The sequence below is a fragment of the Gallus gallus genome, chromosome 1 (assembly GCF_016699485.2).
Source record: "Gallus gallus isolate bGalGal1 chromosome 1, bGalGal1.mat.broiler.GRCg7b, whole genome shotgun sequence".
Lineage (NCBI taxonomy): Eukaryota > Metazoa > Chordata > Aves > Galliformes > Phasianidae > Gallus > Gallus gallus.
The window spans coordinates 189,956,267-189,983,951 of NC_052532.1; the positions used below are offsets into that span (position 1 = coordinate 189,956,267).

At 38.1% G+C, this 27,685-nt stretch overlaps 1 protein-coding gene across 20 annotated transcripts in view; it reads right to left on the minus strand.

The window, feature by feature from the left end:
• The window catches only part of DLG2 (discs large MAGUK scaffold protein 2), a 999,237-nt gene that overhangs the window by 805,831 nt on the left and 165,721 nt on the right, over positions 1 to 27,685 (minus strand). The gene's annotated exons all lie outside the window — the stretch shown is intronic.

The following is a 27,685-nucleotide window of genomic DNA, read 5'->3' on the forward strand; positions in this document are numbered from 1 at the left end:
AACTAAAGAGACTAAGTGAAAGAGTTTCTGTGTTCTCCAACCTCTACATATATAAATACCCGGACCACAAAATTAAGGTCTGAATCAATGGATTGAAGCCAAATCACTGATACTGATGATTCTTACTTCTGACTTTAATGATTTCGGTGTGTCTTTGAGCTATGATTTTTCATTTTGTAGATATACATGAAATCTAGCAGATCTACAGAGTGCTAATTAAGGAAAGTAAAGTATATTCATATAATCATATACATCAGAGATCAATATGACAGGCTGTTTTTCCCATCTGTAGTAAACACTTTAGAATAAAACCAAATAGTTATTTGGAAGAGAAATATATGCAACAGGAATTTTAGCATTGTCAATTAGCTTTTAAATCCAGTAGAAAATACTCCACAACATTCTGATAAATGTTCATGGTACTATGAGGCACTAGTATTACAATATCATGTGACCCAACAAAAGGAACAAGATTTCTTTCCATATTATGTGCACCAGAGATGCACAGCTAAGTTGCTATTATCAAATCACAATGTGAAACTGGGACATGGACTCAATGTGAAATTAGAACGGCAGCTGGTATCCTGTTAGCAAGTGTATTTGCTTGGGGAAAGAAAAAAAAAATGCCAATTGCAAAATCAAGCCATGCATATGAAGAGAGAACAGTCAGTAAAGGCTCTGTTAACTACACTGTGTTTCTCAGGTTGCCTGTGTATTGTGCTAACAAATATGTACATTTAATGGGATTAGATTATGTTTCCTAATCTAAATAATTAATAATGTATTTTACTGTATTTTCTGAAAATTAGTGAAACTTAGGTTCTGACAGTTTTGACCATGTTCTTCAGTCTATTTCCTTTGCTGCATCATCTATTCCAAAGAAGTATGGAGCAAAATATCATATTCTCCAACAGAACCCAGAATAATATATGAAACAGGCAAAATGCATTTTAAATTATACTTCACACAAATGTTCACTATTTATTTGTTAACTAAAAAAATAGTATTCGTTTTAAAAGCCAACTTTTAAGAAGCCAGTGCTTTCTTCTTTGACTTCCTATCATATTATCATAGAATCATACAAGCATTAAGGTTGGAAAAGACCTCTAAGATCATCTAGTCCAACCATCCACCTACCACCAGTGTTGCCTACTATACTACGTTCCTAAGTACCACATCTCCATCTTTCTTAAACACCTCCAGGGACAATGACTCCACCACCTCCATGGGCAGCCTGTTCCATTGCCCAACCACTCTTTTGGAGAATTTTTCATAACATCAATGCTGAACCACCCCTGACACAACTTGAGGACATTCCCTCTTGTCCCATTGCTAATTTCTACCTATAGTACAATCCAGTTTGCACAGAGGGGATCAGGCACTTTATTCTCCTTTTCTACATTCTCCATTTCTCCACCTCCTCTCTCCCAGCAAGATGACAGTTATGTCTTTCACTCCACCTCTTGTTTAGGTAGGTGCATTACCAATAGTGTGCTAGGGCATCCTCTAAAGATACACAAAATTATTTGTTCCAATCCTATGGGTTCTCCAGAAGTAATGCACAGAATCCATAATGAATTTGTTTTGTTCTGCGTTCTCTCTTCTATGTAAGGCTAAGTCATTGAGTGCTTTCTATTCCCCAAAATTCAACACCAGGTATGTTGAAGAATCTTGTTTCACAGAGCTGCATCTGAAATATTTCAACAGTTCTATTACTGTATCTTATGTTGCATATCTCATAGCAGAGCTTGCTTGTCAAAGTAAGTGATTCTTTCACTATATTTAGCATTGGTGTGGCCTCACTGACTATTGCATGCTGTTCTGGACTTCTCAATATAAAAGGGATGTTAAGATATATGAATTCATCCAGAAGAGGGCAACATAGCTTGTAAAAGGGCTGGAAGACCTATGAGAAGAGGCTGAGGATACTTGGGTTGTTTAGTCTGGAGGAGACACAGAGGTGACCCCATTGCTTCCTAAAACTCCCTGAAGAGGGGAAGCAGAGGGAATTGCTGGGCTCTGCTCCTGGGGACCAGTGGCAGGATGGTAGCAGAACAAAGCTGTTCTAGGAGACCATCAGATGGCATTGGGAAAAATTTCTTTACCATGAGGGTGGCCAAACACTGGAACAAGCTTCCTAGCAAGGTGGTTGATGTCCCTGTGTGTCAGCACTCAAGAGACATTTGGACAATGCTCACAATAATATGCTTTAACTTTGGGTTAACCCTAAAGAGGTTGGACATTTGGATTCTCTCCTCTCCTCTCCTCTCCTCTCCTCTCCTCTCCTCTCCTCTCCTCTCCTCTCCTCTCCTCTCCTCTCCTCTCCTCTCCTCTCCTCTCCTCTCCTCTCCTCTCCTCTCCTCTCCTCTCCTCTCCTCTCCTCTCCTCTCCTCTCCTCTCCCCTCTTCTCTTTCTTCTATCCTATTCTAGCAATAGGACAAGAGAGAATGGCCTTAAATTGTGCCATGGGAGGTTCAGGGTGGGTATTAGGAAAAACTGGTTCTCAGAAGGAATGATGAGATTTTGGAAAAGGCTTCCCAGGAAGTGGTGGAGTCACCATTACTGGTGGGTTTCAAGAAAAGGGTAGATGTGGTACTGAGTGACATGGTCTAGAGCGATCACAGGTGTAGGTTGATGGTTGGAGTAGATGATCTCCTTGGTCTTTCCAACGTTAATGATTCTATGATTCCATTGTTCCATTATTCTATTCCATCCCAATCCATTCTACTCTATTCTATTCCATTCTCACCATCTGCTTACAAGTAAAGAGGGTGACATTCAAGAAAAGAAGCAATTGCAAATGCTTTCCAGACCACATGTCTGAGGCATGATCTAGCCTCAGTCTTGTGAATCCCAAGAGCTTGTACAAAGTCTGGATCACAATGACTGAGTCCAAACCAAACTGAATTTCTTGTATTGAGAGAACATGAGAGAACAGTCTTCTCTCCAGGCTGATGAGAAATCAACCTGCTTTTCAACTGCAAGGGATTAAAAAATCTGGCATCACAAAGAGAAAGATGGTGATCAGAGTGACAATAATGGATGTTTAAGAACTCTGTGGTCCAGCAATCTAACATGCCTTGCCTAAACTTTGTTATTTATAAATTATTGTGTGTTTAATTATTTAGAATGAACTAAAACTAACCTGAAGTCCTTCAGAATACATGAACAGAATTTTATTACTAAATATTGTCCATAGCATTTAGATTTACCTTGAAGAGGTGAAGCTGCAAGGAAATTACAAGGAAAGGGAGAAATGGGTACACAGTAGATGGTACCATCTACATGGTAGATGGCAAAGACCATAAAAAAAAGTTTTCACATTTCTAGCACTGAGTGGAAATGCAGCATTTATTCTCCTAAGTCTCCTTGGAGCAATATTTGCTCTTTTGTTAAATATTCACTTAAAAGGTTCTTGTTCTTTTGCTGTAGCTTTATCTTACATAATGTGAACCTAGAAACAGTTTCTAAATAAATCAGGTTCCTGTATAAAGTGTAGGAAGTTCTGAGTGACCACCGAGCACCAGATCCCTCAGCACCAGCTGGAGCATGCACTGCAACAGAGTGGCTCCTTTTTTTCATGCGAAGGTCTATAATTCCCTTCTGCTTTTGCACAAACTGGGCTGGAATGGGCTGAAATGTGCTTAATGATGACCACATTCTGGTAACTTACTGAAAATGCTCAACCAAGGATTTCCAACTTCTTTGGCATCTAAGACCAAGAGACCTGCCTTCAAGGCTATAAAATATATCTCCTTATGTACATGGTAAGCAGGTAAGAGGAGATGACATTCGAGCTAGCTTTCTAAAGGAGAAATTCTCAGAATATCTCCACTGACTCCAGTGACCCTACAAATCCAGAATCCTCAAGTACTCTAGTTAAATATTATAAAAGTTACACCCCAGCCACTACCCATTGCTGTCTGAAAACAATCTGAGTGACTTTGCTTCTTTGGGCTTACTGTAGTGCACTGAACTGTTGTACCGCTGTTTTAAGAACAGTAAAACTATCAAATTTTAATTTCATCTCAATTTGGTGATTTAGTAACATGACTTTTTAAATGCATCTGTTCTAGGTTCATATAAGGCTTTAAAATATCATTACACATTGATGGACTAGTGTAGTGCAGCCAAAACACCAGTATAAAACCTTTAGACTCATTACCATTAGAATGATTAAGCAATAGCAGCCAAGCACCACTGCACCATGTAGAACAGTGGAAGTTTTCAATGTCATAAAGTCTAAAGTATGCCATCCTTTACAGGAGTTGAAAATATATCTGTTCTTTATCATCCTTTTTTTTTTCAGGCAAACAGTACCAATTCATACCCTGCCAATAATAACTAAATTGCATGAAAAATTAATATATTGTCTACAACTCCACCTACACATTTTTTTTTCATTATTCTCATACATGATTAACTCTTTATTTATTGGAACATATCTTTCCACGTAAATCATATGAGAAATATCTAGTTTAACAGAATTGTCATACCAGTATCTCCTTCTAAGCACATGGTTCTCTCTTCTCCAGATGAGATGATTTGGCAGATGGTATATCAAAATGTCAGATTGAGGGATTGCTGTCTACTCTGAAAGTCAGGAAAGGTGACTTCAGGTAAAAGCTTAAGGCCAGAGGTGAGAACATTTAAACAATAGGACATTAAATTTCATATGAGAGCACAAGAATGAGGAGAAAGAATATGTACAACTGACACATTGAGTTATCTTGAGAAAACAAAATTGGGCATGCTTACTCTACAATAGAAGGTCACCATGCCTGAAAATTAATAAAAGGCTTGACTCAGAAAAGACCAAGATAAAGGCCAAAGACACAAAGTGTTTACAGGCAACAATCAAGCATCTTTGGAATTAATGGTCAGTATCATAGTGACATCCTGTAACACCTACAGCTCATTTAGGATAAACGTTTGGGTGAAAATCCTTAGTAATGCACAAAAGTGCTATGAAACTGAGTTTGTTTGACTGTATTTAAAGTGCCTCGAATTGTTGTAATGACTTTATTCAGTAAAATATATTTTAAATTGGTAATTTCAGGAGTATGAAGAGCTGCTAGGTACCCTATACTGCTTTGGAAAAATCTCCTCCTGTTTCTACATCAGCAAGCCAAACCATTTCTAACTGTGCCAGTATAACAGAATTAATTGAAGAGCAGCTTAGCAGGGGTACATGAGGTGACTTGCTGCAAGTTTAGTTACTAAATCCTGCCTTCTCTTTTCTTAGTTCTGCTTTTCTGCAGATCCTAAATCCACGATTACCACTATGGGGAGACACTGGAAACTTCATCTCTGTGAATTGGCCAGTTTTGTGTTGAAAAGAGTTGAAATGCTCAAAAAAAAGTGACTTTAGAATGTCATATTGGCCATTGATTTCCTTGCTAGTGTGGCCAGGAACTTCTGGCATGCTCTTTGATAACAGTGAGAAATGTTGCTAGTATCTGGGCAGCACACACAATCCAATCTATCCCGCTGGCAGTTCAAATTAAAGCTTCTGACATATTTGCAATCTACTCCAGCATTCAGTCTACTTCATGAGTTAGAAGTCATGGACTAGGTCAAAGATAGATTAAATCACAGCATGATTTCCATGTTTTTCCAATTAATTTAAGTACCAAATCTATATTTTTGCTGCATTTATGTATTCTTTCTTTTCCAGATTCTTGATGGCACTTAAAATCCGTACATAGCCTAGAATGCAAAATTACTTGTCTTTCTATACCATTAAATTTGCTAAAAGCTTTACTATTTTAGGGCCATTTGGATTCATTCCTCCTGGCAACCCTTTCTCAATGTAAATGCTCCAAAATGTTCTTGCTTAAGTTTGCAGCATTATAGAAATTCCCTGTACACAGACCTCAGGATATTCAAAAGGATAATTAATCGATTGAATTTAAGCTCCCTGCAAGCAAACAAAATGAATGATCAGCATAACCCCATGACACTTCTTGTTTCGTTTTAGAAAAACTTCCAAATGCACTGATAAAAACTGACAGCTTTTTTCTTCTACTCTGTCCTATTTGAAAGAAAACACTATTCTTACTACATACACTATCAATTCTAGTTTTGCATCTTCAAAGTTATCTAACTGAGAATGCATAGTGACAACTGACACTATGTACGTACAATATCTGTGCATACTTGATCAAACATAATTGCCTCAAGAATTTTATCATTTTTGTAACAATTAACACAAATTCTACAAATTTCTACTGAAAGCCTGTCAGAAAGCAGCAGCATGTAAAGACAGTTACTTGTATGTCTACTATATCTTGAAAGATAATTATATGCAATCACACAAATAATTGAGGAAGTGATGGTTGACATACTTTAGAGTATACAGATGAAAGTGATACCGCTTCAGAAAAAGACTTGCTTGAACACCTGAGCAATGGAGTTTGAGACTGTGTTTGACTTAAGAACAGTCAGTGAGGAAATAAGCTGATGACCTGAATCATGAAACAGCCACACTGAAATGTATTGTCTCATTTGCTTTTCTTAAGGGAAATAAGAACCTACAAGATCGGGCAGCCAGATATAAAGGTATCAAGCATTTAGGTGTATTTTAATGGCCCCAACACACTACTGATTTTTATGTAATTTTAATGTGTAATTATACAGTAAATTGGAATTCTTTAGCAAATGTGCTGACCTCACAAAATTACAGAATCATAGAAGCATAGTGGTTGGAAGGAACCTCTGGAGATCATCTAGGCCAACTCCCTGCTAAAGCAAGTTCCCTATAGTAGGTCACGCATGTAAGTGTTCAGATGGGCATTGAATATCTCCAGAAAAGGAGACTCTACAACCTCTCTGGGCAGCCTGTTCCAGTGCTCTGTCACCCTCAAAATAAAGAAGATTTTCTTCATATTTGAAGAAACTTCCCATGTTTCAGTTTGTACCCAATGCCCCTTGTTCTGTCACTGAAAAGATTCTGGCCTCTATCCATTTGATACCAGCTTTTCAGATATTTGTAATTCTTGACAAGATCCCACCTCAGTCTTCTGTTCTCCAGGCTGAAGAGACCCAGGTCTTTCAGCCTTTCCTCATAAGGCCCATAGTCGTCTTTGTGGTCTTCTGCTGGACTCTCTCCAGCAGTTCCCTGAATTTCTTGAACTGAGGAGTCCAGAATTGGACACAGTACTCCAGATGTAGCCACACCAGAGTAGAGGGTGAGGATCAGTTCCCTTGACTTCTTGTCCACGCTCTTTTCAATACACCCAGGCGTACCACTGGCCTTCTTGGCCACAGTGGCACACTGCTGGCTCATTGTCAACCTGTTGTCCACCAGGATACCCAGGTCATTCTCTGCAGAGCTCCTCCCCAGAAGGTCAGCCCCTAACCTGTAATGATGCACTGAACATATTCTCTCTACTTATGGCAGAGTAGATCTTAACTTTATTTAAATAAGGCTGAACTAGGGATAAAAACTGCTTTTGGAAAAGCCATAGTTTTTCTTCTTTGATCTCCTAAGGTGATGTAAAGAGAAATAACTGCCTTCTAGATTCCATAAAAGAAGTTAATTAATAAATCTATAAATACTACATTTAAAAGAATGGCTAAGACCATAGCTAGGTTGCACACTCAAATGCCCAGATATCAGTTGATTACCAAACCCGTATCTCCATACAAGCAACTGTTCCCATAGAGAAAGGGTACCCATGCAGTTCTCTTCTCAGGAAGGGCGATCTCAACCTCACAGGCATTCACAGACACTTGAGGCATTCAGCACGGGAACTGTTGGAGTTAAAAACAAGTAGAAACGTGGTGCCATAACAGGAACACCCTGGGAATGCTTTGAGTTAGGATTTGTTCTTGTAGATATTTTTACACTTCTGCACTTCAGAAAGTCACTTCAAAGTATTAATTGTCTGGACTGTAAGTTACAGAGAACTACTAAGACTTGGGATTTATCAGCAGTTAGGAGCTGAACTTTGGTATCCTTACTCGCACTGTGAAAAAAATGACATTTTCATCAGTAAGTCTTTAACATTTTTGCAGTGGAGCATTTGCAGAATATCACTGACAGTAACTGTGATAGAAGTGTCAATTTGTAGGAATATAACAAGATGACAGCTATTTCTTCCCAAGAGACACTGACTATTTATAGTATTGCCTTGTTTCCTGCCCCTCTTGACTCCTTCTACTGATTCTTTTCTAATTTCCACCCCTCTGCTGCCTACTACCACATTTTCTGCCATCTTCATTCTCTTTCTTTGCCTATTTTACAATGCCTTGCACTTTCCACCAACCTCTATTTTAATTTTCTTTTCATAATTCTAGCATAGCCTAGGGAAGGAATGACTCATGTGTTCACTTTTACCCTGGACCAACCTGTTACACTTTTATGTCACATCTTCTGCTAAAATGACCTTTTAAATTGTGTTTTCAGGTGGCATCTCAATGAAATATGAGAACAAGCATATTCAAAACTACTGAGGTCTAATATAAGCATTGCAAGAACAAGGTACATTTCCTAGATCAACTGAACATATTGGACACAGACCTACCTTCAACTTCAATTTAAGAAGCAAATTAAACTTCATATGTTGTAGTGATTTGAGTGCATTTACAAGCTTACAAGGTCACTTCCCCATTGCTTTGTCTAATATATAATTTTTACTTAAATATATATGTATAAGATAAGAATTACTACTTTGGCTCTGTTCCCATGAGGTTTTACTGAGAAAGGGAAGGAAATTCCAGGTGCATCTTTTTTTTTTTTTCCTTCTTATAGCACTGAGTCTGAAGTCAGCATGAATAAGTTTACTCTAGCTTTGAGCAGCCTATTTTACCCACATTGTTCATTTTCCATTTTCAAAAACTGAACATGAAGATTGTCAAAATTCAGGCAAATTTGCTAAAGAAAAGACAGGTCATTTTGTAAAATCTTTTCAGGCTCACTCCAGAGGACTTCTGTAACTGTGTGACTTTTACTCATATGCTGAATAAGTCAGGACAGATGGTCCCATGGAAAATCACAGCCATTTTGCTGGTGCACAGCAAACTCGCTTGCATGTCCTAAGGGAACTATATTCTGAATTACCTGAAGAAGAAACAGGAAGCCAGAAGGTAACATTCTGATCTACAGAAAGACAAAGGAAACACTGTCATTTATTTCAGCCCGGACAAGATTACCCATGGCCATTTGCAATGCACTTCATACAGCAACCTGTTCTCAGGGTACTGAAAAAGAATCTGCTTGAGTCTTACCTATTCACTAAATTATATAACTTCCAACATCACTATGTTGTAGCTCATTTCAGTATATAACAGAGTGGGGTTATGAATAAGAACCTTCCATCTGGATCCCAGTCAACCCTTACAGTAAGTGATTATCTGCACTACTTACTGGTAGAGTAACAAAAATAATGCCTGTCAAACACTGACATTTAATATCTTCTGTCTGGGAAGTGGAATAAAAATGTAATATCTGGAAAGGGAGACAGCTCAGAGTTACCAAATAAATGGTGGGTATTTTTGGCTTCTAAATTAATGAGCAAATGGCATTACTCTTCATTAAAATTCAAGTATGCATAAATAATATATAGTTCTACTGATATCATGGAGGTTTCATGGGTTGCTTTGGGTTTTTTTTTTTTTTTTTTTTTTGCTACTCTCTGCTATGTCTGCTCATGCAGTGGGAGAGGCACCATACAGATAACTAAAAAAAAGTTCCTGGTGATATTCAGCATTGCCACTGCCATGAGAATACAGCTTAAACCATCAATTTTTCATAATAGAATCAGACGCCTGATTGGCAAGATGTGATCAAGACAAGCAAATCAGCTGAAGTGAATCACACACAGAACTAGCGTACTGAGCAAGAGGAAACCGAAAAGGGCAAAATGCCCTAGAGACGTTGTGTCCAAACATCCATGTTTCCTCAGATTCAAGCTTCTCCTATAAGAGTTTAGACTGAGAACCTCAGGTGGCATCACACCTCCTGGAACTGCTGCTGAAGTTATTTCTTTTCATACATCCAACTCAACTGAACCTTCATTTTTTTTCTCTTTCAGGTGTCTTAAATATATATATATATATATATATATATATAAGGCTTCTTCTCAAACTGCACCTAAAGATTAGGGTGCAAGAGTTTTAATATGCCTAGCATGAAGGAGTTTAACTCCATATTTCCAAACCCCCAGGAGAGTAAGAACATTCCCTCTAGCACCTCCCTTCTGCTTGGTTAGCAGTTGAATATGCCTGATTAAACTATACTGAAGAGTAAGGACACTTTGTATCAGGGAAATCCTAATGCACTTTTCCCAGTTCTGCCTACAACATTTTCTCCAGTAAATCCTTGCTCAGGATATTCCTAGGAGAAACCAGGAAACTGTAATTAACAAAACTCAGAGTAATGGTTGCTTGGAAGTCTGAATGGCAGAACCACACGATTGCAGGTGGGAATGGACATTTCTGGGCTAATTAGAAAGGAACAGAGATACAAATCTATGTCAAATTACTTTTTTTAACCCTTTGTTTTGAATATACTATGATCATAAATGCAGAACAATGCATCTGGTACAAGCACAGAGCTAATGAAGATCCCCAGTTTCCAGCTCCATCTATGAATAAACGCCTGTGCTCCTAAGCAACTCATTCACTGCTCCCAGCTGTAACATCCTATGGAAGAAAATAGGGCACATAATGCACTGCCTGTCTCTTGTTGGGAACTGTGTTTTGCTTTACACTTCTTCCTCTTTATATACTGGGGAGAAGACTGTCCTCTTCTCTGTTCATACTTGCTGTGGATGAGAGCACTTCCCAGACCAAAAAGAGAGGCAAAACCTTTGCAGAGAGCAATTGTGACTATGGCAGAAACTCGAAGTAATACACTTAGTCATAACTAGTTTACTGTTTTAAAAGACTGCTCGGCAGTTGTGGGGGAAAAAAAGAATAGATGACATAAAACATTTTAGTTTACTTCCAGACCCAAGCACAGTTTCAGTTTTCCATTTCTTACTTTCATTGATAGTAATTAGTGAGCCCTCATCTTCCAGTCTCTTTGTGCATGCTATTTGGTTTTCCCTTGCACAAGTTAGTATTCTGCACTCCATAGAGAGGTTCTGAAACCCAGAGCAGCCCTTTAATAAGTCATGGAAGAGTGGGACAGAATGGGTATTTGGCTTGCTCTTCAAGGGCCATGGTACATTAAATGGCTAATCTAAAGTTTGGAAAACTTCAATTACTCTACTTTCACAAGAATAAGCAGATCTCCTGAAACTGCTTTACCTACAAAGAGGTTAGGCAAACTTAGAAAGGACTTCATAAGTGTTCAACAGCCTTATATCCTTAAGGAATAAAGGTTTCTGGTATCCAAGCATAGAAATGAGATCCATGAGCCAATAGGTCTAGTCTTACTTCTGCCGTGTCCTGATTTTCCCTTATGCAGCCAGCATACTTCCAACAAAATGCCATGGAATGTGTATATTTAGAATAATGGGCATACCCTTTTCATTAAAGGATTTAAAGGAAAAAAAATAAAAATAAATAAAAAAGGACCATTCCTATCTTTAATAACCTTTCCCAGGTCAAGTTATGAAGACATACATCCTCAAGTGGAAACGCCAGTGGGAAGATAGCACAGTATAACTGAAGGTAAAATAAAGTCTTGACGTAACTACCAACTGTCTAATATTTGTTAAGCTGTAAATGCAGACACCATCAAGTGCTAGTTGCAGGCTTGCATTTAATAGTCTCACAATCTGTTCTCTTCTTCCCTGTTATCCTTTCTCCTTCTTTAGGGTCTTGCTGTCTTTCTCCCTGTCTTGCTTCTGCATCGTTTTCAATTTAGGAATTCTGTGAATTCCCCATCCACTGAAATAAAGCATCTTTGAAACACTTAAGGGAGGCCTTGAAAGTATCCTCATCTCCCTTTTCATCAGGTCAGCCAGAGTATAGAATAACAGTGGAGTTTACACCTCTTAAACATAGAGATCACCTAGGAAAACAGAAACAAAATACTTTTCCATTTAAAATTTGGTATAACCTGCACAAACACAGAGAAAGGAAAGTAATAGCTGAAGTTGAAGAAGCGCCTTTGCACAGAGCCCGGATCAAATCTGTATGTATTAGGAGCAATGGGAGTAATAATGGGTATCGTAGCTTCACATGTGCTCAGGCATCACTGAACACTGCTGCAGTACTTCAAGACAAACAGGAAGAGTTTAAAATTAATGACTGACAAAATATTTGAAGAGAAAGAGCCTCTCCTCCTCTCCTCCCACCAAAACACCAATCAGTATAAGATCACTGGGCTAATGGCCAGAAAACCATGTGTTCCCATTAAACCATCTCTAACTATATCCTTCCTCTACACCTACTGGTACAACTAGACGTTACCCACTTAGTTTAACCCTCTGTAGAGCAGCAAAAGTTTCAATGAGGTTAATTTCAAGAATTCTGCTATTTCAATATTTATTGTCATATGATGTGTGCAATTTGTATTAAGCACTCAGCACATGAATAGACTGAGAAAATTTTACTGTCCTATAATGTGAATATAATTTGTGCATGGCAGAAGGGAAGAGGTTCAGGGCAGTTTCAGGTCCCAAGAGTGTAAGAACATCACAGTGAATGCTTGGGGATGTAGCATTCACACTTTTACACATTGTTTGTTAAGAAAAGGTACTATCCTTGAAAGGAATAGCTTAACAGCACATTCTCTAAAAAACCACAGCACTGCAATTTAATTACTTTTTCATCAGCCTTGAGAACTGGATGTGAGCTATTGACCTGGATGGAGCTAGACATGGACATTCCCACAAAATAGCAGTATCTGGACATTAACACATATACTAAAAATATTATTTTCCATCACACCTTTACATTCCGCTCTTTGATCTTCTATAGCCTTTAATTCCATGTGATAAGTTTTGACTACTTCTTTTTATTTATCCTCCTCTTTACGCTCTGAGGACTACTCTGACTTCAGTCTCACTTTGCAAGTGTCTAAATATGATTGTTTGTAATGAGGATTAGTGCTTTTCCCAAAACACTTCTGCTCCTGTTACATCTTTCTTTACATGGGACAGTTCAGAAGAACTACCTTTAAGTGAAGAATAAAGATTTTAGGACAAATCCGTAAAATGTGTACTAGGAAGTCAAGAACTAGTTTTAGACTATCTTTTATCAATACCTCTGAAAGAAATTACACTCTCAGGAGTTCAGAGGAGAGATCTTCCAATGAGTTCCTTCCTGCCAAGAAGTGAAAATAAAGGATAGTTTTCACCATAAATGGAAACGTTTAGTGAAGTCTCTGTTTGCACATATGCAATTCAAAATAGTCATACATCATCTGAAAAAGAGAATAACAGGTATCTGACAATGTTTGCAGGAGATATTGAGTTACCCACAGCAGCACAAATGAAAGTTAACTGTGTAAAGCTACGAAAGGATCTTGTGAGACTGAGTAATTCTGTATCGATTGCTGCCAATAAGGGGCAATTCACCTACATGACGGTTGTGTTTTCTCTCATTTTATGTTTTCAGGTAATCTGAATCACACTGTGCTATCCTTCTAGAAAAGAGTAACATAACATCACACGAGCAATCAAAATGACATATAATTCAATTCATGGTAAAGTTAAGTCTTGATTCGAACTAACCAAAATTTAGAAGCAGAATCTGAATAAGTATTTAACAATGGTCGTTAATTGAAGAACTATTCGAGAAATGGTTCCATAAATTTATTTTGTAAGTTATAAGAAGTCCTGTATTACATCCTGCATTTTTCTTTTTTTTTTCTTATTTTCTTTTTTTGTTATACACAAAGGATTAAATTATTTACTTGCAAATTATCCTTTCAGGCCAGTACAGATTTTGCTGGATGACTTAGATGTACACCTATTATTTCAGTGACTGGTAACTGATAAATTTATCTTCAAACTTCAGATCAGTAAGTAGATTATGCTGACCAGAGAAGATAATTTATTTTGGCTACAATGATCTTTCAGAACCAAACTTTATGTTGCTCTGCACCTCCACAGACTCTTTAACTTTCCTTGACTAGAAGCATGGAGAATAAAACATCTCACTCAATACCTGAATTTATTGAATTTCAGCCTTGAGGATGTTTCATGCCCCTCCATTTTCTTTGCCATTAGATCATCTTAAGTTGTGGCACTTCTGTCAACACTGAAATCAACTGACAATAAATTAACTTCATTAAATTCATGATTTCATCTGTGATAGTTCTACCTTAAGTAGGACCACAGCCTGAAATCTCAAAGGTCCTCAGTCAAAAGCATCAAGACATGCAGAGACCAACGAGAGAATTGGGGAAACAAACAAACAAAAGCATCAACAAAAAAACCTAAATATTTCTTTTTTCTTTTTTAGTTTTTAATTAGCTTCTAGATTAGCTTCTGATTTTATTCATTCATAAACCTTCATTTAAACTCAACATGATTTTCAAGTAGTAACAACCAACTTTTTACACAACTGATATAACTTTTTCCACTAGTTACCATTCAGTAGCCTTTCGTTTCTTATCTTCATTATTCCTGTTCTTCTGATTTTCTCCATCCCAGTTCTGAATGACTGATCCCAATCTAACTCTGTCCTCCATATATATTCTGCTGCTGCACAGAATATCTCAGAAACACCTCCTGTATCTTTTGTTTTCAACTCTTTCTCAGTCGTGTCCATTAGCTGTCTGAGGACATCTGTTTCAAATCAGATATTGTTAGCTTCAGCCAAATCTCCCTCTTGTATTCCTCTTAAAATACCCACTGTGATTCAGCTTTTCACTAGTGGAACAAATTCAGTATTTGCCACCTTTGGAGAACTTCCCATTATACGATGGCCGTAGACATGTCCATATTTCATTGCAAGGAGTTCTGACAGGTGAAATAAGTTAACTGATTTACATTTTTTGGTCCAAATCATTAACTTTTCTTAAATTTTTTAACTTGATTTGTTTTAAAGGTGTGTGTTATTATATGTCAGTGCTACTATATCCCTTCTTTGATTTAGTTGAATTAATTTTCCCTGAATTTGCTTCCATTCAGAGTAATTAGATGAATTAAAATAATTTTAATTGGTGATTCCGCCCCTCTACTCTGCTCCCATGAGACCCAACCTGCAGTACTGCATCCACTTCTTGGGCCCCCAAAACAAGAAGGACACAAAGCTGTTGGAGCAGGTTCAGAGGAGGGCCACGAAGATGATCAGAGGGGTGGAGCAACTTCCTTATGAGGACAGGCTGAGGGAGTAGGGGCTTTTCAGCCTCTAGAAGAGAAGGTTCTAAGGGGACCTTATAGCAGCCTTCCAGTACCTGAAGGGGCCTACAAGAAAGCTGGAGAAGGACTTTTTATACGAGCACATAGAGACAGGATGAGGGGAAATGACTTTAAACTGGAAGAGGGTATATTTAGACAAGATATCAGGAAGAAATTCTTCACTGTAAGGATGGTTGCCCAGTGAGTTTGTGGATGTCCCCTCCCTGGAAGCATTCAAGGCCAGGCTGGATGAGGGCTGTGAGTACACTGGTCTAGAGGGAGGAGTCCATGCAGAGGGGTTGGAACTACATGATCATAAAGGTCCCTTTAAACCTAAACTATTCTATGCTTCTGTGAATTCCAAAAGAAAAAAAAAATAAAAATTCAGCATAATGTAACAGATTTTTGAAGCACCTCTGTTAGTCAAAAGAGTTGATAAAATTCTCTTTTCTTCTCCTGCTGATGTCTAAATTTTCCTAGCACAAGTTTTTCAGTGTTTTTTGGGCGAGAGTCCTTGTTCTGCAGTATTATATTAAAGCTCATGGCTAAATTCACGCCTGCACATTTCCTTGGCATGATGGTTTGAGCCTGACTTTTCTATAATCAATGAAAATATCAAGCAAGCCTGTATATAATAATGGTTAGAAGCAGTGCCAGAATCATTCTGTAGCTCCATGTATCCATCTGGGCACAGACACTCCTGGGGGTCTGAAAAGTCATGTAGAAAGACTAAACTCCAAGCCAATTAAGATGAACTTTTCTTTAAAACTTCAGGAGATAATGTAGCAAGCTCTTAAAATCAGCAGGAGCTGGAAGTCTAACTGTTCATGATGTTTTAGAAAGTCTATCCCCAAAAATATAAGCAGCAGCTAATAATTTAGTAATTCTATCAAAACAAGCAATTAAGTGTGTCTTGCATGATTTGTTCTCTATAAAAATCATGCTGCTTGTTTACTCAAACTTCTATTACCCTCTAGATTTAACTGATTTCGTCTCCAGGCATTTATTCAATTATTTTATAAGGAATTGAAATCTAATTCATGGGCTACGCACAGTGACATCTAATCTGTTCTTACAGTCAGTCCGTCAAATGAAGAGGTGATCAGTCAGAATAAGACAGACTACTCTTGCCAACACATAATACTATCTTTAGAAAGTAGAAAGTAAGTGAGCTAAAGTTCAGTGAAATTGTATGTCATGGTGTTGCTGAGCTTCCCAAAGTATTTTAAATCACCCAGATTTTCTAAGCAATGCAATTTAGTATTCCTAACTATTGTGGCTCCTAATTTTTTGCTTCCATAAATTAGCATAGAAATGTCCATCTGCAAAGACTTATGCAAAGGTCCTGCAGCTTTGAACTGAACTGATGTAGCATAAGACCCTATCACAGCTCACATTCTTGCTGCTCACCCGCTCAGTTTGTACTTGTGGGTAGAATTTGCTCCTCATTTTTGTATGGAGTGTAGCTGAAATAAAAGCCCAGCTAAATAAATAAATAAATAAATAAATAAATAAATAAGAGTAACAAGAAGTTATTTCTGAATTTCCCCATCTCCTACTGCAGGTAGCCTGACCTGTGCACCTAGAAGAGGTTATGACACATTGTCTACAATCCTCTCCTCTACTTACACACCTAAGTTGTCCCTTTGGGTAGAGGTTATTGCTTCATCCTCTCCCCTCAAAAGATGAATGGATGATGAGTTGCTTTTAAGATTATTGCATTTTTGTGAGCTGAAGTTCAGAGTTCAACACAAGTTTCATGCTTGAGGTCAAACCCCCAGTTTCCACCTCCCAGGAGAGCAGCAATGAATGAGGCTCAGACAGAGGAAGTTTCCATCCTATCTACCCAAGGTGCCCAGTTTTACAAAAAGAAATGAAAGAAGCTTCAGCACAAAGGATGGGAAATTTACTTCTGAATACTCTGGTGCTTTAAGTCCTACAGGAATCCCTGTGGTGAGGAAAGGGCAACAGGAATGGGATTGCCTATTTGGATTTGGGACTTGAGTGTTGTCTAAACTGTATTTTACCACTGCAGTGTTTATGTGGATCCAGGATGTTGTAATCCTGTGATGTATCGCTGACTACTAGACCTGGCTGTCAGAGAGAGCATTTCATGATAGCCCAGACCACTTAGAGAATAGCAGCAAGGACAAGAAGCAATTTGTTATTATCCAGCCATTTCAATTTTGTGACAGTTGGGGTCTATTGGCTTCTACTCAGAAAGCAAGATAAATCTGAGGTCTCTGCAGGTGTGACAGTATTTTCAGTCACAATGGATAAACAGAAATAATAAATTAAGAACAAAGGTGTAAAGCTGACAATACAACAGCATAGAAGACTGTATAAACTATAGGCTATGAATATACTGAAGAGTGTGGAACATCTGCTTAAAAGAAAACACTAACATTTAATTTTATATGCTTTAAAGCCATGTTATTTTAAAGCATTTATGTTTATGTCGCCTTGAACACTGGTAGCTTCAACCTGGAGCTATGACAGTTAAACATTTTCAACTAAAATAAGATAAAATATATGTTTCTAAAACCACAAAGTTTTGCACTGGATCAGCCATGATGCTGCAATTTATGCAAATTGACCAGTAATAAGTACTTGGTAATAAGTTGGCAATACAGTTAATTACGTACAAACTGGAACACAAAACAGCTCACTGCCACGTAGCTGCAGTGATGTTGTAGATTACTACTGTTAAACAAGGCCAAAATAAAAAATAATATCCAATTTCCGTGTCCAAAAAACCATTTGAAGATAGTAAAATAATCAGATATAAATTAATATAGATGTCAATATTGGTTTTCGTAAATAGAGCATTTCATAAGCTCCCTTTTCAGAAAGTTTACTGCTTAACATCAGTTAGGCATATGGAAGAACCCAATAAGCATGCAATCTTCTAAACTGCTACTGTGAATGCTGTGAAATGACAAACCTAATTCAAATTCTTTAATTATCAGAGGTGATAAACTAGAGGACATCCTTCTACTTTCATTCCAAAATCAATTTTGCCATTGATTTCACAGAAATGAAAGGAGATACAAGGTCCTACTATTAAGTGGAATAGAAAGATTGTGAATAATCTTACAAGAGCTCCACAATACCATATCAGCCATAGTGTACAAAAATAAACAGAAAATAAAAACATTTTTTGTTTTAGAAGACGCTGTTTAGTAATACAATTGTTATTTCAGAAAGCCAGTTGCAATTTGAATTTTGAGAAAGAAAGCAGAAAAAAATCATTGTTTAAATCACCCCTTGAATCTCCTAAAGCACTATTCATACACGTATCTACCGGGGGAAGAAATGTGTAGCTGATTAGATTATATTCAAATAGAATAAGCCTACATACTATTCCAGAAATCTGATAAGCCTATATCTGATAAGTAAAAATTGTATTACTACTGTTAAGAATCAATAAGGTAAACACTAAGATTTTATTAGCAAAACAATTATTTCTCTATTAAAAACAAAACAAAACAAACAAACAAAAAACCTACTCATGAGAGTAGTCAAATATTCCGGTTTGTAGACTTTTGATATCCAAGAAGGGAATGAGGAACCAAACTGTATTGCTATGCCAGTGCAAATCTAGATTTACTCTAACATATCTGACAACAGAAGTTTGTTCCACTATCTTTTATTTGAATTAGTTCTTATCTCTCACAAGTAACTGTCCATCCATAACCTCAAGCATAAGAAGCCTCTAATCTACTGATTACAAGAAAGATATTCCATGGGAAGTATCACTGTACTTGATGAGTTACCACACTTTATCTCTAAGTATCAACTGCAGACCTCTATCAGCTGCAGAGCTATAAATACCAGTTGGGATTTTTCTTCTATCTACTATGGCCACTCTAGAGTTTTATGAACCATTTAAATAGAGTAAGTCTGCTAATGTCAAATGTGACATAAATTGGCTCCTTAGAATGCCCAGACTGAGCTTAGAATGAAAAGCTCTATCTACCATGCAGACCTGCAACAGATTGGGGTGCAGCAAAGGGTAAAACTGAGGTAGATCACAAATTGTCTCATGAGTTATTCACCTGGCACTCCAACTGAAACTCATCGTTAAATAGTGACTTTTTGTGTGTCATGCTTTGTTCTACCATATGTATTCAGCAGCAGTGGACAGCACAGGATGGCAGTGGAGGTTAGAAGAAGAGTGACTAAATATTTTCCAAGTTTAAGTGACGTAAGACATGACAGTGTTTCCTGTAACAAGAAATGACTAGATTCAGTCTTCTGAAGCTTATTGTCTGTGCTGCAGTGCAGTGTTGCCATTCTGCTACTGTCATGACATTTAAATCCTACGTCTGCCTATCCAGTGCTAGAAATCACTACTTTTCGCACTAGAACAGTTTGGTTGTTCGTTCCATGTTGTCAAACAGTTTTAAGATAGTAAATCGTTGTCCAAATATGAGTATCACTCAAAATAATTCAAGGTTCATCCTTCAGTCAGGAAATCCCAGACTGGTATTGTCAGTGAAGGGAATACCACCTCTGTCAGATTGACAAGTGGCACAGCAAATAAGGATTGGCGTTGAACACCAACAGGCTTAGATTAGCTGGGGATGAGGATTGTATTTATGTAGCAGAGATCTGCAGCTGGGGTAAGCTCAGGTGCCAGCGGCATGGAGGAGGTATTGAAAGTCTATACAAAAATACATATATATCCTATGTATTTGTGGGAGGAAAAGCTTCAGCCTTTCTCTTGTTTTACTCTTTCTTTAATTATAGCACATCAAATTTTAGATGCTTCCACCATACGTTAAAACAACTCAAAGCAATATGGAACACTTTGCCTCTAAATGTAGCTGCCCCTGTAACGTGGCTCTCAGCATCGACAGCGACAGCAGAGCAGATTGCGGATCTGACAGCTCCTACACAACTTGGTCGTCCTGTTGCTCTACAGCTCGAACGCAGCTCCAAAGTTGAAGGCAAATAGCCACATAAAGAGATAGCCCAGGCTGCTAAAACAACCTATCAAAATCTTTTCCTGAAGTTACTCCATTTTCTGTGATTGTAAATAAGTGTAAAATGCCTCTTTCCTTTCCACAAATGAAAAGTGTCCTGTTCTGTCACTCTGTTCTTTTTTACAGAGCCCCAAGGTTGTTCCAAGAGCTGACAAGTTAAATGTTTTACAGAGGCATGGCATCACATTCGGGCTAACGATTCTGTCATGGGTTAATTTTCTTGAGTGCAGTGCTTGTTCCAAAAGTGAAATGTTTGACTGTCCTCTATGTGGCAGTCACCGTCATAGAATTATAGAATCATAGGATCAGATTCCTCTATAAATATTACTGGTGTATTGTATCAGAATCATAGAGTGGTTTGGGATGGAAGGGATCTCAAAGGTCATCTAGTTCCAGCTCCTGCCATGGGTTGCCAACCACTAGATCATGCACTAGGTCAGGTTGCCCGGTGCCTTATCCAATCTGGCCTTCGATACCTTCTTCAGTTATAAAATTGAGACAGTAGCTTTCCTCAAATTCTTGTCACAGGCCTTATGACAACAGATTAATATCCTAAGATGCCCAGACACTAAGGAAATACCATTAAGTACCCAGAGTAAAAAAAAAAAGATGTGCCTACCTTGGCTCAGATGAGTAGGTACAGTTGGAATGATTGATAGGATGTGTCAGAATTCATAGTAAACATTAAATATTTCAAACAAATATTTGTACCTGTGACTTCACATAAGATGAAAAAAAGGCAGATGTCAAAACAGAAAAGCTCAGAGGCACACACGTATACACAAGCTTCATTTAGACTGCAAGAGCCATCAACAAACAACGCTGAGCTAAAACCTTTGGTTTTTTGGCAATGTTCAAGTCCCAGAAGGGACAACACAACCCAGGTCTGCTTGCATGGATAACTGGAGTTCAAAATTGCAAACCCTTGAAAGCACAGGGTATTCAGACCTAAAATTCATAGCCTTCCTGTAGCACCGAGCAGTTTATTAATTATATGGTTCACAGACAGTTTCCCATTTATATTTTTTGCTTCCCTAGAGCACCCAAAACAAACAAACAAAGCAAACAAATTCTAATTTGCATGACTATTCCCAACTGGAAAAAATATATATATATATATATGTGGGTATATATATATAAATCTATATCTATATCTATCTATCTATCTATATGTAAAAGCCCTGAATAACAGAGATATGAGTATTCCATCAGCCTTTTCAGAATTTTTTAATGTTCATTTCTTCAGAAATGCCTGTGCAACACCCCCATGACATATAGGATGAGCCCCAGGGCAAGATTCCTATACTCATTTGTCGTGGAACATGAGCGATACCAACAGAGCTAAAGGGACATCCCCAAGGGACAACACAGGAGACATTCAGAACTTTGGGCAAATAAATCTTTGGAGAACACATTTTAGGTGGCTATTCACGGCCATTTATGTGATAATGAGAGACCTTTAGTTTTCTATATCCCCGTAAATGTGCATGGCATTACAGGGCATGTACTAAATGAAAAACAGGACTTGCAATTTAAAGGTACAAATGAAAATGAACTAGAACATGTGGTCTGCTTTAGTTAGATAGAACTTTTTTCTATGGTATTAAGGAAAAAGATGGTTGATAGAATACAGGGTCATGTGAGATGCTGAATGGCTCTGTCTTGGGTTATGTCATGATCCAAACCTGTATTCTTTTGCATTTTGATCAGAAGTCAGTAGCAGCTTCACATATCTACAAAGGAATATCTGATATTCTGATACTGGCATAGCCTAGAAGGAATGTCTTATAATGAGCTGCTGGTCACCACTTTGTCAACACTGAGAAATCTTCTTATACCTGACACCTATACCAAAGGTTGCCATCTATATCACCTTTATCATTAATCACAATAAGCATGCCCTTCAGCAGCCCAGATCATACTTTAAAAAACAGTATAAAAATGAACTGCATCTCAAAAGCGTTTATAGCTCTTCACTGATACAAACCTGGAGAGATTAATTTCATTTTCACTGTCTCTATGAAATATTGCCAAGCAAGGCATCACTTCTACCCTTTGTCTTCTATACAACCTTCTTCTATACATTTTTAGAGTGCCAGACACAATGAGGTGCCTTGCTAAGGTACATTTTCCTGCTATCATTGTGGAAAGAGTTACTGACCTGGAGGCACAGTCTTAATGCTCCACTTGAACCACCCTTTGGTTGAGAACACTCACCATTTAACTGGGGACTAGAAATACTTCAAGAAGTAATATTAATCATATTTGTGGATTATTACAGGATGTAAACAAAGAGTGGAGTTAATTTTATGTATAGGTCCATAAATTCAGAATACTTGAATCGCTCGTGTTTGACCTTAGCAAAGAATTTCCCGTGCCAGAAAAGTGCAGCTTAGGGATATCAACACTCCTGGGAGATAACCCTTAAGCTATGTATGCGTTAACAGAAAAACTATACTCCAATCAAGCCTTGCATCAGGGAATAAAAATAAATAAATACCATAGAAGTTGGATGTGCACACTGTTTTTAAACTTCAGTGATGCTGCCAGAATGTTACTTTAAATCGGGCCTTGAAACAGAAATTTAAAACCCTGCCCAGAAAGATATTATTTTTATATATACATATATATATGCTCATAAACCTCATGAGCTGGAGAAATTTTAGGTAGCTAATTCTTCAATAAAAATTCACCCTTAAATAATTGTTGTCATAAAGATCAATACTGAGTTTCAGCTTAAAGAAAAACTGAAATTATAGATGTATTTTGTTTTCAGTTATGTGCTGCTCCACTTCAGTGACTGGGTGTGCTGCAACAACATCCTGGTGCTTCTCATAAAATAAATACAGCAATAAAGACAGCAAATATCCTATACATAATGTGTGCTTAATGAGATTACTCATTGTAAATAAGTCATGTGAAATATTTCCTGATGATGAAGTCAAGCAACTAAGTGGGTCAATCTGCAGATAATGGATTTGTACAACTTAATGTGTATCATTTGAATTTTAAGATTGAATTGCCTCCTTATCTGAAGGATTTCTGAGGTTGTTTTGCAATCGTGAAATTCCCCCCCCCTCTTTGTGCCACTAGGGTCACATTAACTAAAACCAGAGGAAGGACAGCATGGGTCATAAGTATATATATGTCAGTGTCAAAGTGTCTTTTTTTTTTTGAATCTTATTTCCCTTTTCTTTCCTCAGTACTTGATGAAATAGAGGACCAAGTGGCTCCTTTTGCCTTTTTTCTCTCAAATTTTGCTCCTGAGCCAGTCACTTCTGTTAACACATGCACTGCTAGAGTCTGCTTCTGTCCGCCCAAGCATGAAGGATTTGCTGCCCTGCTGGGATGTGCTGTGCTTTACTGCTAATCCAACACTACCTCACTTTAGCTGAACTTTTCCCTACTGAATCCATAAATCTGATTACAGGAGAGATGTCCCAGCACTTCCCCACCTCTATCATAGAGAAGATTGGGAAGGGGAGGGGGGATGCAAATGAGCAAAAAGCATCAGAGGGCTGAGCAAGGGGAAGAGGGATTTAAGTGGCTAGTTTAAAACCAGATTTAGTACCTGGCAATTGATGACAGCATTTCAGTAGTGCAGGATACAGACAGCCTCCTTAAATGGTGAAGAAATGGACAGCAACGTGCCTCCAGCACTAGGCAAGGAGGGGTGCAGGAGTGAGAATGATGAAGAGCTGCAGTAATACCATGACCCAGCAGAAACATGCATGGTATTGCTTTACTACCTCCTTTAAAAACAAAGCTGAATTTTAGCACTTAGAATTTTCCATTACCATCAGCACAAAGGTGCAAGACACAGAAACAGAGCATTGTATTAATAGCTCAGTTTTCAAATAGTTCACATATTAGCCAAAAAAAAAAAAAAAAACCCAAAAAAACATTTCCCACCACCCAGATTGTCTGCAGAACTTATTAGCTAACAGTGTTTTAATAGAAAAAGACTTAAAGCTCGGGGAGAGTGAAAGAGCCCCTGTGAAAGCTACTTTCTGTAGTGCAGAGCTATTTACATGTTTTATAGAGCACATCCACACAGGAGAGGAAGGGACACAGTTCACAACCTGAAGTCTCAGGAGAGCAATGAGTCTGGCCAAACAGAGCCATTTATTTGTTTTGTGTTTAAAGAGAGCAAAACTGATTTCAGAAACGATTCTTCCAGACTCAGAGCCATAAAACAAAACAGAATATGCGTGCTTCAATATGTTCCCACTTGGCTCCACTGTACAAGAGTCAGAACATTCTTTACTTAAAGCACAACCACCAGAACTAACATACAGGCATCTTCCAAAAGTACAACTTTCTTTAGAATAACTTATGTGAAGAAGGAAACCCTTGATTAGATTGAACCAGAAATGTTTATGAGCTAACTTCCAGATCAAACTAGAATCAGATACTGTGCAGGGCTAGAGTGCATTCTTGTCCTTACAGTGTTCCCAGTAAACTGGGAAAAGTCAAAGCCAAAGTAACTTTATCATCTGTTCACTGATTTATCCCATGTAAACAGGACCATAATATCCTACATATGTATGCAGGGCTCAGGAAAGAGTGACTTTTGCTCTCCTTGTGAGGGCAGAAAGACATCAGGCTCAGCTGCCAAGCAGGCTGGCAGCCAAAATGTGCACTATATTCCCACGGTGTAGCACCTACATAAAGCTACAACCCATGAGATTTGGACACCTCTCTACAAGGGAGACATTGAGGCCCTGGAGAGTGTCCAAAGATGTTCAACAAAGCAGTGAAGGGTCTGGAGCACACGTCTTATGGGGAGCAGCTGAGGGAACTGGGATTGTTCAGTCTAGAGAGACAGGGTTACTCTCTACATCTCACTGAACAGAGGTTGTAGAAAGGTGGGGGTTGGCTCTTCTCCCAGGTAACTGCAATAGGAAAAGAGTGAATGGGCTTGAGTTGCACCAGAGGAGATTCAGGTTGTATATTAGGAGAAGGTTCTTCTCCATAAGAGTAGTGAGGTATTGAAACAGGCTGCCCGAGGAGGTAGTGGGGTCACCATCCGTGGAGGTGTTGAAGAAATATTGGGGTGTGACATTGAGAGACATGGTTTAGTGGGCATGGTGGGGATGGGTTGACAGTTAGACTTGATGATCTTAGTGGTCTTTTACAACCTTAATGACTCAATGATTTTATGATTTAATGGGCTATGGTAGTGTGCACAGCTGTGAAGATCTTCGTACAGGTTCCACTGTTCCCAAGTCCATGTTTACTTCTGAACACTGAGGGGTTAGATGGCACTGAATGACTTAGGGCACTCACTAGAAATCTTTTGTGCCCCAGATAACTTTTACCACTCCTTTCTGCTGTTTCTTAGTAGCAGAAGACATCCCAAAAGGGTGGAAGGGGATTAGACTGATGGACCAAGGGCTCTGTAGCGTGAAAAAGCAGAGAGAATCTACTAATGCTGCACAGAGAATGTGTTGAATGCTGACCTCAAAAAATACTGTTAACCCCAAATATTTCTGCAACACAGATGCAGTCTGTGATACTTCATTATCTCTGCATAATAGATCTAGCAAGCAAGTCATCCTAGTAAGAAGAAAGTTTAGTATGCCAAAAGCAAAGCAGTGAAACTCGTTTTGGAGTATTTTATAATCAAACACTACAAATCCTTTGGAAGACATGACTAAAAGTGTAAGTGCAGACAAAGACACCCTTAGGTAATTCCCTTGATTAAAACTCTCAGACTTAAAATGAATCTAATTAAGGACATTGTGAAGGCGCAGAAAGTCAGTGTTCACTTATGCCCTCTTTTGCAGATGGCGAGTTGCCAAACAGAACTGAGAATCTTAATTGCAAGAATCATCAGTAAATTCAAAAAAGACAGTAAATTAGGGACTGCAAAAGCGTCAGACTGTTACATAACTGCTAGCTCTCCTGGTTCTTGCACTAGATGACAAAGGCAATCCCGGGAGAGGACATAGCGTTTTTTATAAAGATTGCTGAAAAAGGAGAGAAAAATCTCTCCCAGACTCATGGATTCCAGGGTGATACAGCCAAGGAAATGGGTGAAAGAGGATGTTTACCCGGTTTACCATTTTGCTTTACAGTCATTCTTTCACGCTGTTTACTACAATGCTCTTGAGAGGTATCCAAACACACACTATGATTGTTGCACAGAGTTGTCACAGCTGGCTTATGAATAAATGCTTATAAATACCTAATTCACATAAGTAGGCAGAAAAATCTGGTTGGCTGCACAGGAAATGGCTTAATGGGAAATAGAAAGATAGATAGATAGATAGATAGATAGATAGATAGATAGATAGATAGATAAAACAAAACAATAAAAAAGAACCATCACAGCAGCTATCTTGTGAACTCCAACTTATTTGTAGGGTATTGCTGAGCTCCTTCACTCCATTCAACATTTAAGTACAGATGGAAGCAACCTTCAAACAGGCAATTATTTCATGAACACATGCTGTACTCTATATTTCCAGAAAACAGTAACCAAGTGAACGGTTGAACTGCATTCTAATAGTAAGCTTTTGTGTTCTGTTTTTTTTTCCCTATTGTAACTGTTTAAAAATAACACTGCTTGTAGAGTTATCCTGATGTTAGATCACTTCTAGTGCTAATAAAGACAACAAAGTAGGATCCTCAGTTTACTATTTTTTGTTTCAGTATGCAAGTATGCAAGATAGCAGGTCTATAGGAATTACCCATGCATGCACATACCTGGTGTAACACAGCAAGCAAAGACTAATCAGTCTAAATTCTTTCATTTTTGATGGCTTAAGAATGAAATATTCTAAAAAATACCCAGATGGGAAGAAAAATCATTTTACTTATGAAAGCTTTTGAAGTCACTGTCCAAAAAGTCAGTTCTTGATGTTAATGGAAATCACTGAGTGCAACTGCTCCTGACCTAATTACTTTTACGATCACATATTTCCATTTCGGAGAGCACCACGCTGCCATACTTGTGCTTATGCCACAGCCCTCCCTATACAAACAAAATAACAATCAGGCCACATCACAAAGCCAATCCAGTTCTATGAGAATGTAAACAAATAATTAAGACTTAGAAGTTAGTTACTGGGCTAGATCCTCAGATGGAAAACATCTGTTTAGCTCAATGGCTCAATAAATATGTTTATGTGGGTCTATATTCATAGATAGATTAACAATGATATCATTAATTTTAACATAATTTAAAGACAATCAAAAATACAGGGTTTACAGTCACTTTCAAGATCAGCAAGAGAGCGAGGGAGGACAAAAAGCGGAATCTGTTTCTCATTCATCTACTCATAAACGGTGACAAGTTGATAGCTGAGGACCAACATCAATCTGTGGTCTAGAGCCAAAGAAAATGTCACCTAAATCCTGCCAACTCCTCAGCTGAGATAAATCACCATAGCTCTATTAGTAAGCCTTCTAACTTCCAGCATCCAAGGATTTGGCTTTATATACAAT